We start from the raw sequence: 15,345 nt of genomic DNA, 5'->3' as shown, positions 1-15,345 counted from the left end.
CCCTCGACATGCAGCCGCTTGCATTCTGGCCTCAGTGGTACATGGTGTCTCACTTATTATGAGGCACACAGAACACGTATATAAAAACAGCAACAAACCGATTCAGGTCAAATATTCCCACATGTGCTGGCGGTGTATTAAGGACAGATAGAGGAAGCAGTTGCAAATCAAACTTGAAAAGCCGGAAGAGCGCACAGAGCTTCAAGAACATGTGTTATAGCAAGACATCTTAATTATTAAAAAGAGGCAGGGCCAGGGTTATTAATGGAACGAAATCGATATTGGCATAAACACCATAACTTACAATGCAACGACTTCTCCAAATTGGACAGGTAGCCTGTTAAATCTTTTGTCTGGGCATTCCCGAAACTGAGTACACTGAGGGAATAGTGAGGCTGGCTGCGGGAATTCATACATTGGTTGTTGGAGATGAATGTGTGTGGAAGAGGAGGAGGAGGAATTTTGTATAATGTCCGGTCAAACAGAGGTTGGTGATTGCAGACATCAGAAAAAGAAATTCGCATTTGAATGCTATTTTGAAATAATCAGTAAATGTGTGTGACTGTGTGTGCGTGCGTGCGCGCACGCGCACATCACAATATCTCTCCTTGCTATGCAATCAGCGTTGGACTTTCAATCTGAGGGTCCCGGGTTCGAATCTTGTTAACGGCGCTTGGTGGGTAAAGGATGCAGATTTTTTTCCGATCTCCCAGGTCAACATATGTGCAGACCTGCTTGTACCTGAACCCCCTTCGTGTGTGTACGCAAGCAGAAGATCAAATACGCACGTCAAAGATCCTGTAATCCATGTCAGCGTTCAGTGGGTTATTGAAACAAGAACAAACCCAGCATGCACACCCCGAAAACGGAGTATGGCTGCCGACATGGCGGGGTAAAAACGGTCATACACGTAGTAAAAGCCCATTCGTGTACATACGAGTGAACGTGGGAGTTGCAGCCCACGAACAAAGAAGAAGAAGCTATGCAATCAGCAGTAGGCCATCCTAAGGGATTCGTTGAGAGCCCAAATGATGACAGCTAGGTCTGTACGCTCCCATGCATCATGGTAATCATGGTGATTACTGGATGACCAGCAAAACAATCGCACCACCAGCTTTCCCTGCACAGGCGCAACACGCTGATCAGATTGCAAGGGAAGCAACCGATTTGTCAGGAAGAGTGCGATTTCATCGGAAATGCATCCAGTGTGCAGTCCTCCTTGGGGAGAGGGCTGTTCTTTCGCCTGACCGGTGTAACAACTTCAAACTATCCCACTCTCTGGATTTTTTTAACCCCGGGTCATTCTGTTGGGTTTGCCTCCAATGACCTGGACCTGGGGTCGTTTGTGGCTATTTCAGATCGACCTCACCCCCACTCCCAAAGATAGAAATTACCTCACTTCTACGGGTTGAATCTACCCTTGAAAAATGAAGCGGGGTGACTATGGGCTTGCCTTTTATTTGTATTTGTATTTCTTTTTATCACAACAGATTTCTCTGTGTGAAATTCGGGCTGCCCTCCCCAGGGAGAGCGCGTCGCTACACTACAGCACCCCCCCCTTTTTTTTGCTGTTGTTGTTGTTGTATTTTTTCCTTGCGTGCAGTTTTATTTGTTTTTCCTATCGAAGTGGATTTTTCTTCAGAATTTTGCCAGGAACAACCCTTTTGTTGCCGTGGGTTCTTTTACGTGCGCTAAGTGCATGCTGCACACGGGACCTCGGTTTATCGTCTCATCCGAATGACTAGCGCCCAGACCACCACTCAAGGTCTAGTGGAGGGGGAGAAAATATCGGCGGCTGAGCCGTGATTCGAACCTTGGCGGACGCGTAACCTCTAGGCCATCACTCCACGGGAGGAAGGTGGCAGAATGGTTAAGACGCTCGTCTGCCAATACAGAGTCCGTGAGGGTCTGGGTTCGAATCCCGCTCTCGTCCTTTCCCCCAGTTTGACTGGAAAGTCGAACTGAGCGTCTGGTCATTCGGATGAGACGATAAACTGAGGTCCCATGTGCAGCACTTACTTGGCGCACTGAAAAAGAACCCATGGTAAAGGAGAGTGTTATTCTCTGGCAAAATTCTGTACAAGAAATCCACTGGGATATCTACACAAATATATATGCATGCTCTCAAGGTCTGACTAAGCACGTTGGGTTATGCTGCTGGTCAGGCATCTGCGTAGCAGATGTAGTGTAGCGTAATTATGCCTTTGTCCGAAACTGAAACCTATTGACCCACACTCCCTCTCCAATTATAACTTAAGGCGGAAGCTAACGTAGGGGAGTTGTACTGTAATAGTCTGAACTGATTCCAACTGGGCGTAATAGTTTTACTTCCGGATGTCATTTCATGCTTGCCCAAAAGACACTCATGTCCATGATGAGGGGCTGGGTGTAAAATCCAGCTATGGGGTGGAGGGTCAGTTCTGACTATTCTACATCCAAGGGTCCTATCGGGCTAGTCTACATACACCTCGTGGTTAAACCAGGCTAAAAGGTATGACCCTTGGGTAAAAGCCAAGGGGGGGGGGGGGGGGGGGGGGTACAAAAATATTACTACACCGGTAGGAAATCGATTGTCGTTAGAGCTGTTTGTTGTGGAAGGATCTGTTGCTGAGGTGATTTATTTGATGAATTATGAAGCAAACGTCAGGGATTCGGGTTTTCCCGTCCGCGGCTGTCGGTCCAAAAGTCAGTACTGGCAGTTTCTTGAATCAGCTTTCTTCTTCTTCTTCAACTTCCTCTTCTTCAAGTTGAATAGCCACAATCAACATGCTGATTGTATGTGTGTGTGTGTGTGTGTGTGTGTGTGTGTGTGTGTGTGTGTGTGTGTGTGTGTGTGTGTCTGTGTGTGTGTCTGTGTCTGTGTTACTTTTACTTGAAGAGATGCTGTATTTTCCCTTGGTGGTGGGGAAAAAAAAAGCTAGCCTAGGCTGTTATTGGAGTAGCTGCATGCGGAACTCCTAGCACAAACTACCAACGGTTGCCTGACGTCTTAGCAACAAGCTGGGACCAGTGCCAGCCCTGAATACAGCCTGATCAGTGCTATGTCAGGTCTCGTTTCAGTTTCGTTTCAGTTGCTCAAGGAGGCGTCACTGCGCTCGGACAAACCATATACGCTACACCACATCTGCCAAGCAGATGCCTGACCAGCAGCGTAAGGTCTGTCAGGTCTACAAGCTGCCACCCCAACAGCGCAACAACAACAAACAAAAACAAACAAAACAAAAAAAGTGAAGAAGATTGTTGGGTAGGCATGGATAAGTAGTCGGGGTGGGAAGTGGGGTTGGGGGGCGGGGGGGGGGGGGGGGGGGGGGGAGGAAGGGATGGATGAACTGAGGGACTGGGAGGAGTGGAAGGAAGGGAGACATGGGGGGGGGGGGGGGGGGGGGGGTCAGGGGGGCGCGGTTCTGGCTGTTAGTCTCTATTCCACCCCTGGCAGCAGCAGGATGCTGTCCAGAGTGGTGCTGCTAGAGTCGGGTTGCTTCATCCATGCCGAGGGTATTCCATTCCCTGGTGGTGCGCGGGAAGGTTATATATATATATATATATATATATATATATATATATGTGTGTGTGTGTGTGTGTGTGTGTGTGTGTGTATGTATGTATGTATGTATGTATGTGGTGTGTGTCCATCGAGATCGACGATGACCATCGATGATGACCATGTATGTATGTATGTATATGTATATATATATATATATATATATATATATATATATATATATATATATATATATATATATTTGTTTTACAATTTTGTCACAACTGATTTCTTTCTCCCCAGGGAGAACGCGTCTATACACTTTACAGATCCTGTAATCCATGCCAGCGTTGGGTGGGTTATGGAAACAAGAACATACCCAGCATGCACGCCCCCGAAAGCGGAGTGTGGCTGCCTACATGGCGGGTTAAAAAAAACGGTCATACACGTAAAAGCCCACTCGCGTACATACGAGTGAACGTGGGAGTTGCAGCCCACGAACGAAGAAGAAGAATCCTGATCACCGGTGACCACTGGATCAGAAATCCAACGCCTTCCAGATTGTGCCACACTCCACACCTCTTGCCCACACTCTTCCTAACCATCAGTCCCTGAACTGCAGGTCTCGTGGGTTTTTTTTTCCTTTTCTTTTTTTCTTCTTCTTCTTCTTCTTTTTTTTTGCTGGAAAGAAATCAATCATCTGGTTTCTGGACCTGCTGTAATCGGATCAGTTGGTTGGAGAGGTGGTGAATTAATTATTGTGGCAAAGGAACCGATTTTCTTTCCTGGGTGTGAGGTGCAGAGCTTGATCAATGTCAGCGGTCTGTCTGCTTGCTGCAGTTAGCGTTCCTTGTAGTTCTGGTGATCGATAACGCCTGGTTATCATCCGTTGTAGTTGTGGTGATCGATAACGTCTGGTTATCATCCGTTGTAGTTGTGGTGATCGATAACGTCTGGTTATCATCTGTTGTAGTTGTGGTGATCGATAACGCCTGGTTATCATCCAGTGTAGTTGTGGTGATCGTTAACGTCTGGTTATCATCCGTTGTAGTTGTGGTGATCGTTAACGTCTGGTTATCATCTATTGTTGTTGTGGTGATCGTTAACGTCTGGTTATCATCCAGTGTAGTTGTGGTGATCGTTAACGTCTGGTTATCATCCAGTTGTAGTTGTGGTGATCGTTAACGTCTGGTTATCATCCAGTGTAGTTGTGGTGATCGTTAACGTCTGGTTATCATCCAGTGTAGTTGTGGTGATCGTTAACGTCTGGTTATCATCCAGTTGTAGTTGTGGTGATCGTTAACGTCTGGTTATCATCCAGTTGTAGTTGTGGTGATCGTTAACGTCTGGTTATCATCAGTGTAGTTGTGGTGATCGTTAACGTCTGGTTATCATCTGTTGTAGTTTGGTGATCGTTACGTCTGGTTATCAACCCATTGTAGTTGTGGTGATCGTTAACGTCTGGTTATCATCCATTGTAGTTGTGGTGATCGTTAACGTCTGATTATCATCCATTGTAGTTGTGGTGATCGTTAACGTCTGGTTATCATCCAGTTGCAGTTGTGGTGATCGTTAACGTCTGGTTATCATCCAGTGTAGTTGTGGTGATCGTTAACGTCTGGTTATCATCCAGTGTAGTTGTGGTGATCGTTAACGTCTGGTTATCATCCAGTTGTAGTTGTTGTGATCGTTAACGTCTGGTTATCATCCAGTGTAGTTGTGGTGATCGTTAACGTCTGGTTATCATCCAGTTGTAGTTGTGGTGATCGTTAACGTCTGATTATCATCCATTGTAGTTGTGGTGATCGTTAACGTCTGGTTATCATCCAGTTGAAGTTGTGGTGATCGTTAACGTCTGGTTATCATCCATTGTAGTTATGGTGATCGTTAACGTCTGGTTATCATCCAGTGTAGTTGTGGTGATCGTTAACGTCTGGTTATCATCCAGTGTAGTTGTGGTGATCGTTAACGTCTGGTTATCATCCAGTGTAGTTGTGGTGATCGTTAACGTCTGGTTATCATCCATTGTAGTTGTGGTGATCGTTAACGTCTGGTTATCATCCATTGCAGTTGTGGTGATCGTTAACGTCTGGTTATCATCCATTGTAGTTGTGGTGATCGTTAACGTCTGGTTATCATCCAGTGTAGTTGTGGTGATCGTTAACGTCTGGTTATCATCCAGTTGTAGTTGTGGTGATCGTTAACGTCTGGTTATCACCCATTGCAGTAGTGGTGAATGTTAACACCTGGTTATCAACCCATTGCAGTAGTGGTGAATGTTAACACCTGGTTATCAACCCATTGCAGTAGTGGTGAATGTTAACACCTGGTTATCAACCCATTGCAGTTGTAGTGAATGTTATCCCCATGATGGTTGTTGTCGAGATCAGTGGTGCGAGAATCTGAATTGCGGTCACTACTTTTGTGTTCTCATCAATGGTGTCATCGATTCTGCTGAATAAAGTAATGCAATCCCCAAGATCAGCTCACTCCCCTTCTACGCGCCACATATCGATCAAGCACAGGTGCGAAAAATGCTTGCCTTCTGAACTCGAAAACTTTCCATGCCTCACTCAGATGGAAATGGACCATGTCTCCTGTCGTGCCTTTCTAGCACAGCAGACCTCAGGGATCAGCCAAGTCTTCTGCTTCTTTCTTTAAACATCCACCATCATCATTTTGATGGTTCTGATGTGTATAGAACTGGGGGGTTTCCACTAACTGGGTTGTTGTTTTGTAGGCTGACAGTTGGGGACTTGTGGGGGTGGGGTGGTGATGGTAGAGGAGGGAGTGAGGGTGGGGAGGGGGGCGCTGGTCGGTCAGATTCGGGACTTGAAGGACACCACCGAGGTTGAGGAGATAACCTCGGGAGGCAGGCTGTTCCAGTCCCTGACAGTCCTCGGGAAGAAGGAATACTTCCTGCAGTTCGTATTGCAGGCCAAATCTTTCTTTGTCGGTGAAGTTCTGAGCTGTTTTGACATCAACCTGGACTGATTGAATGAATGCATGTGTGGCAATGGTGTCTCAAGCTCAAACACGCTGTTCTCGGAAAGAAATCAGGAAAGTCTATTTTTCAATGTACATGGTTCAAAGGGGTGGTTCGGACTTGAAAAGAGATAAGAAGAGAGAGCTGTCTTATCTGACTGAGGTGACAGCTCATCGATATCAAGCGTATTCGTCAATAGAAGTCAAGGTGGGGGTTAACTATTATCATAGTATTTAAATTAATGATATATATCAGTTATTTTATTTTCAGTGTGTGTGTGTGTGTGTGTGTGTGTGTGTGTGTGTGAGAGAGAGAGAGAGAGAGAGAGAGAGAGAGAGATTGAGTGTGTGTGTGTGAGAGAGATTGTGTTTGTGTGTGTGTGTGTGTGAAGGAGACAGAGAGAGATTGAGAGTATGTGTGTGTGTATGTGTGAAAGAGAGAGAGAGAGAGAGAGAGAGAGAGAGAGAGACTGAGTGTGTGTGTGTGTGTGTGTGTGTGTGTGTGTGTGTGTGTGTGTGTCACAATCATTGTATTCAAATCAATTATGGAAATCAGTCCTTTCATTTTGTGTGAGGGATAGAGAGTGAGCAACAATGAGAAATCCACCAGCTATTGAGCGAAAGAGAGGGTGAGACAAAGACAAACAGCCAGACAGACACAGAGAGAGAGAGGGGGAGGTGGGGGGTGGGGTGGGGGGTGAGGAAAGAGGATGAATGACAATTACAACGGTAACGTTAAAACGAATCATTCAAACACTGAAACAGTTTCTACATCAAGCAATGGTATGTCTTTATTAACAAGTCTCACACACAATGACACACTTTCCCTTTCTGTGCATGACAGAAGACCTTTCATACATTATTCACAACCACGGTTTCCTGATGAACAACCAGAAACACCAGTGTGGGCAAATGTCAGTAAAAACAGTCAAAAGTCTATATAAAAAAAGGACAAATATCTTGATTAAAAAAACAATTCAGGCAGGACATTATGTAACAAAATCCTCAATTACAAAAAAAAAAAAAAGTTATGTTGAAATCATTTGACTCTTGCTTGAGATGACACTGGTCAATGTTCAGACCTGGTTCCAAAACATGCACACTCACACACAGTTAAGAGATATGCACATGTGCACACACACACACACACACAAACGCACACTGACACAGACATACCTAGGTGTGTACAAACACGCTAATTCACACAAACACGCAAAAGTGTGTACACACACACATGCACAGACATAGACATGTGTATATGTGTATACACACACATACACACATGAAAACACACATGCATGCAGTAACATACTCTAGCAACCCACTCCGCCCCCCCCCACCCCCCAAAAAAACCACACACACTAATGGCTGGAAGGGTGGTGACCTATGGAAGCTTGTTTCTTTGACATATGGGAACACGCATAGGTTATGTTTGAGTATTTTACTCAAACTATTCAAGCATGCATAGGTTTGGCTTTAGCACTTCACTCAAACTAATATTATCACCCAAACATGCACAGGTTTGGTTTTAGCATTTCACTCAAACTAAAGTTATCATCCAAACATGTATAGGTTTGGTTTTAGCATTTCACTCAAACTATTATCCAAACATTCATAGATTTGGTTTTAGCATTTTACTCTTTGTTATCCAAATATTTACAGGGTTGTTCTTAGCATTTCACTCAAACTAACATTATTATCCAAACATGCACAGGTTTAGTTTTAGCACTTCACTCAAATTAACATTATTATCCAAACATGCATAGGTTTGGTTTCAGCATTTGACTCAAACTAACGTTATAATTCAAACATGCATAGGTTTGGTTTTAGGCATTTTACTGACACTAACTTTTTATCCAAATATGCACAGGTTTGGTATGTTATTATCTGAACATGCATAGGTTCCGTTTGGTTTTAGCGTTTCACTCAAACAAACATTATTATCCAAACATGCATGGGTTTCGTTTTAGCATTTCACTGAAAACTATCCAAACATGCATCAGTTTGGTTAAGCATTTGTCTCAAACTATTAAACATAAGTCAGATTTACAAACTTAAGTCAGACAAGATATTAAAAAAAAAATCATGCTTTCATTGCAGGAAATATATTCTGCCCTGCTCCTGTGTGTGTGTGTGTGTGTGTGTGTGTGTGTGTGTGTGTGTGTGTGTAAAAATGCTGTGACAAATGTTCCTATGGAAATGTCACTGGCATTCAAATGTTCCTCTAAACTGAACAAACAATGGCAAGAATCCATACGCACAATTTGCAAAAAAACCCCACAAACAACAACATGTTTTTGTGAGACGTTTTTGTTTCATTCTGGAAGCTAACTACTCGACTTATGCCAATACTTTGAAAAATAATTTCACAGCTTTTCAATGCTGTCCAAATGACAGAATATGACCACAAACGCCAAAATTTTGAAAAGAAATTCATATACAGGTACATGTAAGTGTCTTCAATTCGTCAACTGTCATTGCGAGAAAAAAGAAAAACAGTTCAGAAGGAACAACCAAAGAAAACCACACCTCACTTTTCTCTGAAAAAACACACCCAAAAAACAGTTTTTCAGATATTAAGTAAAAGAAAAAAAAAAGGCATCATTAAAAAAAGAAGAAAAAAGACACAGCAAACAATTCACACATGCTCTAAATATATATATATATAAACAGCAACACTGTACATTATATATAAATTATAATAAGTAAAAACACAAAAACTGCACATTGCATTATCCAAACACAAGAACTGTACATTGCATAATCCAAACACAAAGAAACTGCACACTGCATATTCTAACATCCAAAACGACATGCCACGGAACCTCCACAGAACCAGTCAGTTCCGAAATGAAAATCAAGGAAAACTCATCGTTATTTGAATTGATCTGTACATGTTCGTTGTTGTTGCTTTGTCAGAGATGAACACAACCGTGGCAGGATTGGCGGGAACAGTCTGTACCCTGTGGTTCAGCAGCGCACCAAAATCAGACACCCCTGCCTTACCAGGAGGACAAAAAAAACCCCAAACCATTCAGGACAGCAGATCAACAGACTTCCCACAGACATGACCACACGAAATTCTAGAATTTGTCCAGACCAGACTAAACATTTCCCATACTAAACAGAAAGCCAAACTGAATTTAGAATATGAAAAAAAAAAAAAAAAAAAAAAAAAAAAAAAAAAAAGCATATCACACTGCTGATGAAAGATTTCAGCAGATATCCCATCATCTAGTTTAAATTTTCACTACTGTTTGTTGTTTCCACTTAAATTTAAAATTTTTTTTTATATACATCAAGCCCTTTGTTAATGGGACTGGTAAAGGGTGTTATTGAAATTCCATGACTTTTCCTGACCCTGAAGAGCAAAACATATTTTTCTAAATGCTTTTCCAGTCATGGAAATAGTTCTCTCATTTTTCCAAGGGTTTTCCAGCCATGGAAATAGTTCTCTCATTTTCCCCAAGACTTTTCCAGCCATGGAAATAGTTCCCTCATTTTCCCCAAGACTTTTCCAGCTATGGAAATAGTTCCCTCATTTTCCCAAGACTTTTCCAGCCAACAAAATCATTCTCTCATTTTTCCAAAGCTTTCCCAACTGTGGAAATAGTTCTCTTTCCATGACTTTTCCAGACTTCCACGACTCTGTACAAATCCTGGACAAAAGGTCTGACCCAACACACTGATACAGTGACATCAAGGGAGAAGAGGTGAGGGTGAAGGTAGTGGAGCAAGAGGCAGAACGTAAAAACACACACACAAAAGCAAATAAACAAAACAAAATAAAAAATAAAAGATTAAAAAGATTAATTTTTTGTGCTTTTCTTATAGTGTGTGCTGTTGTTTTGTGTGTGTGTGTGTGTGTGTGTGTGTGTGTGTGTGTCTGTGTGCGTGTGTTTGCTTATCTGTGTATCATACATGTGTATGTGTACGTGCGTGCACATGCATGTGTGTGTGTGCGTGCATGAGAGAATATGCCTGTGCATACATGCACAAGAACCAACTTTGTTTTTTTCTGCTTGCTTCATCTGATGACAGCTCAGAGTCTAAAATATCTGTGGTGCATTCCTCATAAGTGATCCCGGAAACACAGCAGAATATAAAAAAATCCACACTGGTTTAGATGTACCAAACAACAAGGAGTCAAAATACATTATTAAAATGAACAGCAAACGTCTACATTGAACAATGATTAACTGGTCCCACAGCCACTGTAGCCATCAGGGCAGTGGATCTATATCCAATAGTTAAGGCAAACAAAAAAATACATGTATAAAAAAGGCCAGACAGGCAAAATAACACTGGGCAGCTAGTGCCCACACCAGTGTTTACAATATCACTACCTCATGGCCAGACTAGGCAGTAACATTACAGAAAAAAAGAGAGGAAAAAAAGTGTCATGGCTTTCTGGAAAAAACAAACAACCCCCCCCCCCAAAAAAAAACAAAAAAAAACAGGGGGGAATGGACTGGGAAGGCAGAAAAAGTAGCAAATAGTGAAGAAAGAAAAAAAAAAGAAAGAAAAAAAAGCAGAATTAAAAAAGCAATAGAAATGAGAAAATTCTAGCAATGAATTTCCAGAAGGCGGGGATGTTATTCATTCTGAAAGACCCCCAGCATCCCATTGAGGATGTACGAACATTAAAAAAAAATATCCAAAATTATACAGTACAGTAGGGTGCTGTAAAATACTGTACAGAAGCCATCTTTGTCAGATGAACTATTGTTGTACTGACAGAGAGAGAGAGAGAGAGAAAAAAAAGCAACCCATAAAGGCAAGTAACATGGACAACAAACACAATCAAATTATACAACCGTGATATGATGTGAAGTTATCATGTACAAGTACTATCCTGCTTATAATATGGAATTAAGTACAAAGGCAGTAATATCTGACACTGATTGTACCATGACAGTGCCGCTGCCTAAATATCACAACCAGAAATGGATGACTCAGCAGCTTACAGGGTTGGTGGCAACCCCAAACGTATAAATTATTCATATCATCACAGAATGGTTATGAGTATTTGCTTTTGATTATTTTGTTTGTTTGTTTGTTTGTCAAAAGACATGGATGGACTGGGCAAATAGACTTTATTGATTTAATATCATCTTGGAAGAATTAGGAAAAAAAGAAGAAGTTTTTAATCTATTTGGATTTGCTTCCTGCTAACTGAAGGCTTTTATTCATATATTCATTCATGAATAAACAACGGACACAGTTCATCTGAATGTTCATTTTCATATCGCTGTTCTTTAACTGAACTTACTCCGTCTCTGCTGAAGTAATTTGAGAATTCCTTAAAATTCTACAGTTTGTTTTTAACATCCAACACACTTCTATTTCACTGATATTCAGTTGCCATTCTGACAAACTCAAGTAAGTCAATTCCTAAATACATCAAAGCACCATTCAGTCAGTGATGAGAGAGTGAGACAACACTGGTGATAACTGATAATACTTCATCAAGGCTAGAACAAGAGTCAAAGCCTTTATGGCTCACGAGTGATTCCTGCTGAAGAACAAAAAACAAACAAACCAGTGCTTCATTTTTTTGGGGTATGTAAATGTAACAGTAAAATGACTGTGGAAACCTTTTGTTTTTGTTTTGGCTCCTTCACATTATTTGTGACCTTTGCAGAGGAGCATTGTCATTTTAACTGGAATGTGTGGAAAGAAGTTACTGCTTTCTATTTTCAAGCCAAATTTGGTGCCAACAGAAAAAGTGTTTCTGACTGGAATGTGTGGAAAGAACTTACTGCTTTCTATTTTCAAGCCAAATTTGGTGCCAACAGAAAAAGTGTTTCTGACTGGAATGTGTGGAAAGAACTTACTGCTTTCTATTTTCAAGCCAAATTTGGTGCCAACAGAAAAAGTGTTTCTGACTGGAATGTGTGGAAAGAACTTACTATTCTATTTTCAAGCCAAATTTGGTGCCAACAACATAAAAAGTATTTCTAATTGGAATGTGTGGAAAGAACTTAAATCATATTTCAAAGCCAAATTTGGTGCTGAATAAGTATTTCCTGAGAAAATTAATTTGTTTCGGTTTACCACACACATATAGATATATACATACATACATACACACACATATATACATACATTCACAGAGAGAAAATGAATTGGTTTTGGTTTACCACACACATACACATACATACATACACCCACATGTATACATACAACTCATACAGACAACTGAAGCACAAGGTAACTGCATAGATTCACGTGATTTACACATGTGAGCTAAAAATCATGAACAATGTTGATAAAAAGTTTGCTTCATTATTACTACATATTAGCATTTTTATGATGGGAATGTCATGCTGAAATAAGACTTGCATAGATGTGAAAGGGATAAAATACTACCAAGACCTCAGGCAAATCCTATTTGAATAACAAATTCACCACAATGCAACAAACACTGCAACTGAGCGAGATAAAACCGAGTCATGTCATACAGAAACTTATGGCAAGCTCGCCGAGTCTACGATACCCCTGTCCCCAATTGACCAAACTGCCATCTGTATAACATTAAAATTCAACATAGTGTAAATGCCAAATGCATAATGACTTCATGATCGATGAGTAGTGTACTGCTGACAAGTAGTGTAAATACCATGTGTATTTTGAAATCATGATGTGTAGTGCACTGCTGATGGATGTTGCAAATACCATGTGTATTTTGAAATCATGATGTGTAGTGCACTGCTGATAGATGTTGCAAATACCATGTGTATTTTGAAATCATGATGTGTAGTGCACTGTCGATGGATGTTGCAAATACCATGTGTATTTTGAAATCATGTGTTGTTGTTTACAGCTGACAAATGGCGCAAATAGGAAATTTTCTATCTAAAATTACGTTTAAATAACATACTTATCGTGACCCAAGTGGTGCAGAATCCGGCAGGGGTCTGACATTCCTGTCCTGTGCAAACTACTATCCGCCTATGCAGAGAAAACGAAAGCAACTATGGCCGATAACCTCCCGGAAGTAGGTAACGTCCCCTTGTCCCGCTAGCTAGCGCCCTTTTCATGTGTATTTTGACATCATGATGCGTTGTTTACAGCTGACAAATGGTGCAAAAACCATCATAATGTGTAGTGTATTTCTGACAGCACACTGGGTACTCCAGTGTGTTTTCTCAACCTTCCAAGTCTACAACTAAAGAGAATTCTACAGGGTTCACAAAAAGATAACGACCACTTGGAAACTTGCCCAGTTTTCTTCTTGGGCACCAAGGCGAAATTATGCTGAATTTTTGGCAAACAGCGGTGTGTGTAGTCAACGTAATGGGAATCACCCACAACCTCTTCCCAAAATAGCCTCCCTTCCCTGCCTCTTCCTTGTCTTCAGTTTCTCAAGTTTTAGAGTTATGCATTCGTGTGAATGACTGGTGCGAAAGCGCTTTGATTTGTCTCTGCACAAGATTCAGCGCTATATAAATACCATTATTATTATTATTAACTTGAGGTGCTTTTTTGCATGTGCAATTCTTTTTTTTTCTTTTTTTTTTTTTTTACAATGAAAGACGACAGTTTTTGTTTATGAACCATTGCAGTGTTGTAACATTTTCGGCTCAAACATTGATTTTTCAAACATATTTTTTCAAACTGTTCACGGTGCATGAATGCCTGAAATACACGTTTGTGTTTTAAATGAGAGGCCAGCGGATGACCACCATCTCGATTTTTTTATTTCATTAAAACTAAATACCATTGTCTGCGAATATATGCCTATTTTTATGAAGTGGTCCTTAACTTTTTGTGAAGTCTGTAGTTTTACTCCTTGCTGGGGAAAGATGGGGTTAGGAAGAGAGAAAGATAATGTGTGTGCGGGAGTATACATGTGTCTGTGTTCATGTTTGAAAAGGGAGTTCAAAGATCATGACCATACAACTTCACTAATACAGGCAGTGCTTATTAATTCTGGCAAGAAAAATTCAGTGCATCATAGCGTCCTGTTACCTACCCCCACCCCTGGCCCTCCCCCCTCCCAAAAAACAAACCAACAACAATAACAATGTCAAAAAACAAGGTTGAGAGAAAAATAAATTATATGAAATGTACAAAATACAAAGCAAAACACGAATGCCAAAAAGTCAAGGTCATGTAACTGGCTGAATCAGTTAACGGCAGTGACTAGCTATACACACATACATCATACACACACACACAGAGCAATTTTTTTTTTTTTTTAGGCAATCTCCTTCACATATCCTACGCATGCTATAAAACATATGCACCACTTTTAAAAAAGTAAAAAAAAACCCAAAAAACTATCAAGCTATCCCCAACGTTGTTAAAATATTTAAACATATGTGATTTACATCAGTCTCTCTCAGTGACAGTCTTAACACTTAAAAAAAACAAAAAAACCTAACTCAAAGAAAAAATGATAAATAAAAGCACCCCCCTAGTCCCCTGGAGAAGAAAAAAAAAAGAGAAGAAATAAATAAAGACCAAAAGAAAACGGAAAAAACAACAACACCAACTTCCTCTTAATTGTTTTTGTCTGCAAAACAAGTTTGGGTGATGAATAAGAGTTAGCTTTGTCAAAATTCAACACTTTGTAGAAACAAGACGATGTACAATGTATATATTTTTTCTAAAGCTCGCTCACACACCCACACCCACACACAAATTGAGAGTTGCTTGCTCTGGTTTCTGCAGCAGTTCTTTGTGAGTATGAAAACAGAAAAGTTTACATATATACATCCATTTGTTTTCTGGATTCTGTTTTTCTCTTGTTTGACCAGTTATCTGTTCAAAGGGAAATAAACAACACACACACTAACACAGACACTTACCACATGCTAACACACACACCTAAACATGCTAAAACATACATCTGCACACATGCCTAAGCACAG

This window comes from Babylonia areolata, chromosome 6 (assembly GCF_041734735.1).
Source record: "Babylonia areolata isolate BAREFJ2019XMU chromosome 6, ASM4173473v1, whole genome shotgun sequence".
NCBI classification, from domain to species: domain Eukaryota; kingdom Metazoa; phylum Mollusca; class Gastropoda; order Neogastropoda; family Buccinidae; genus Babylonia; species Babylonia areolata.
The sequence above is the reverse complement of the archived record's forward strand: the minus strand, read 5'-3'. Positions refer to the sequence as shown.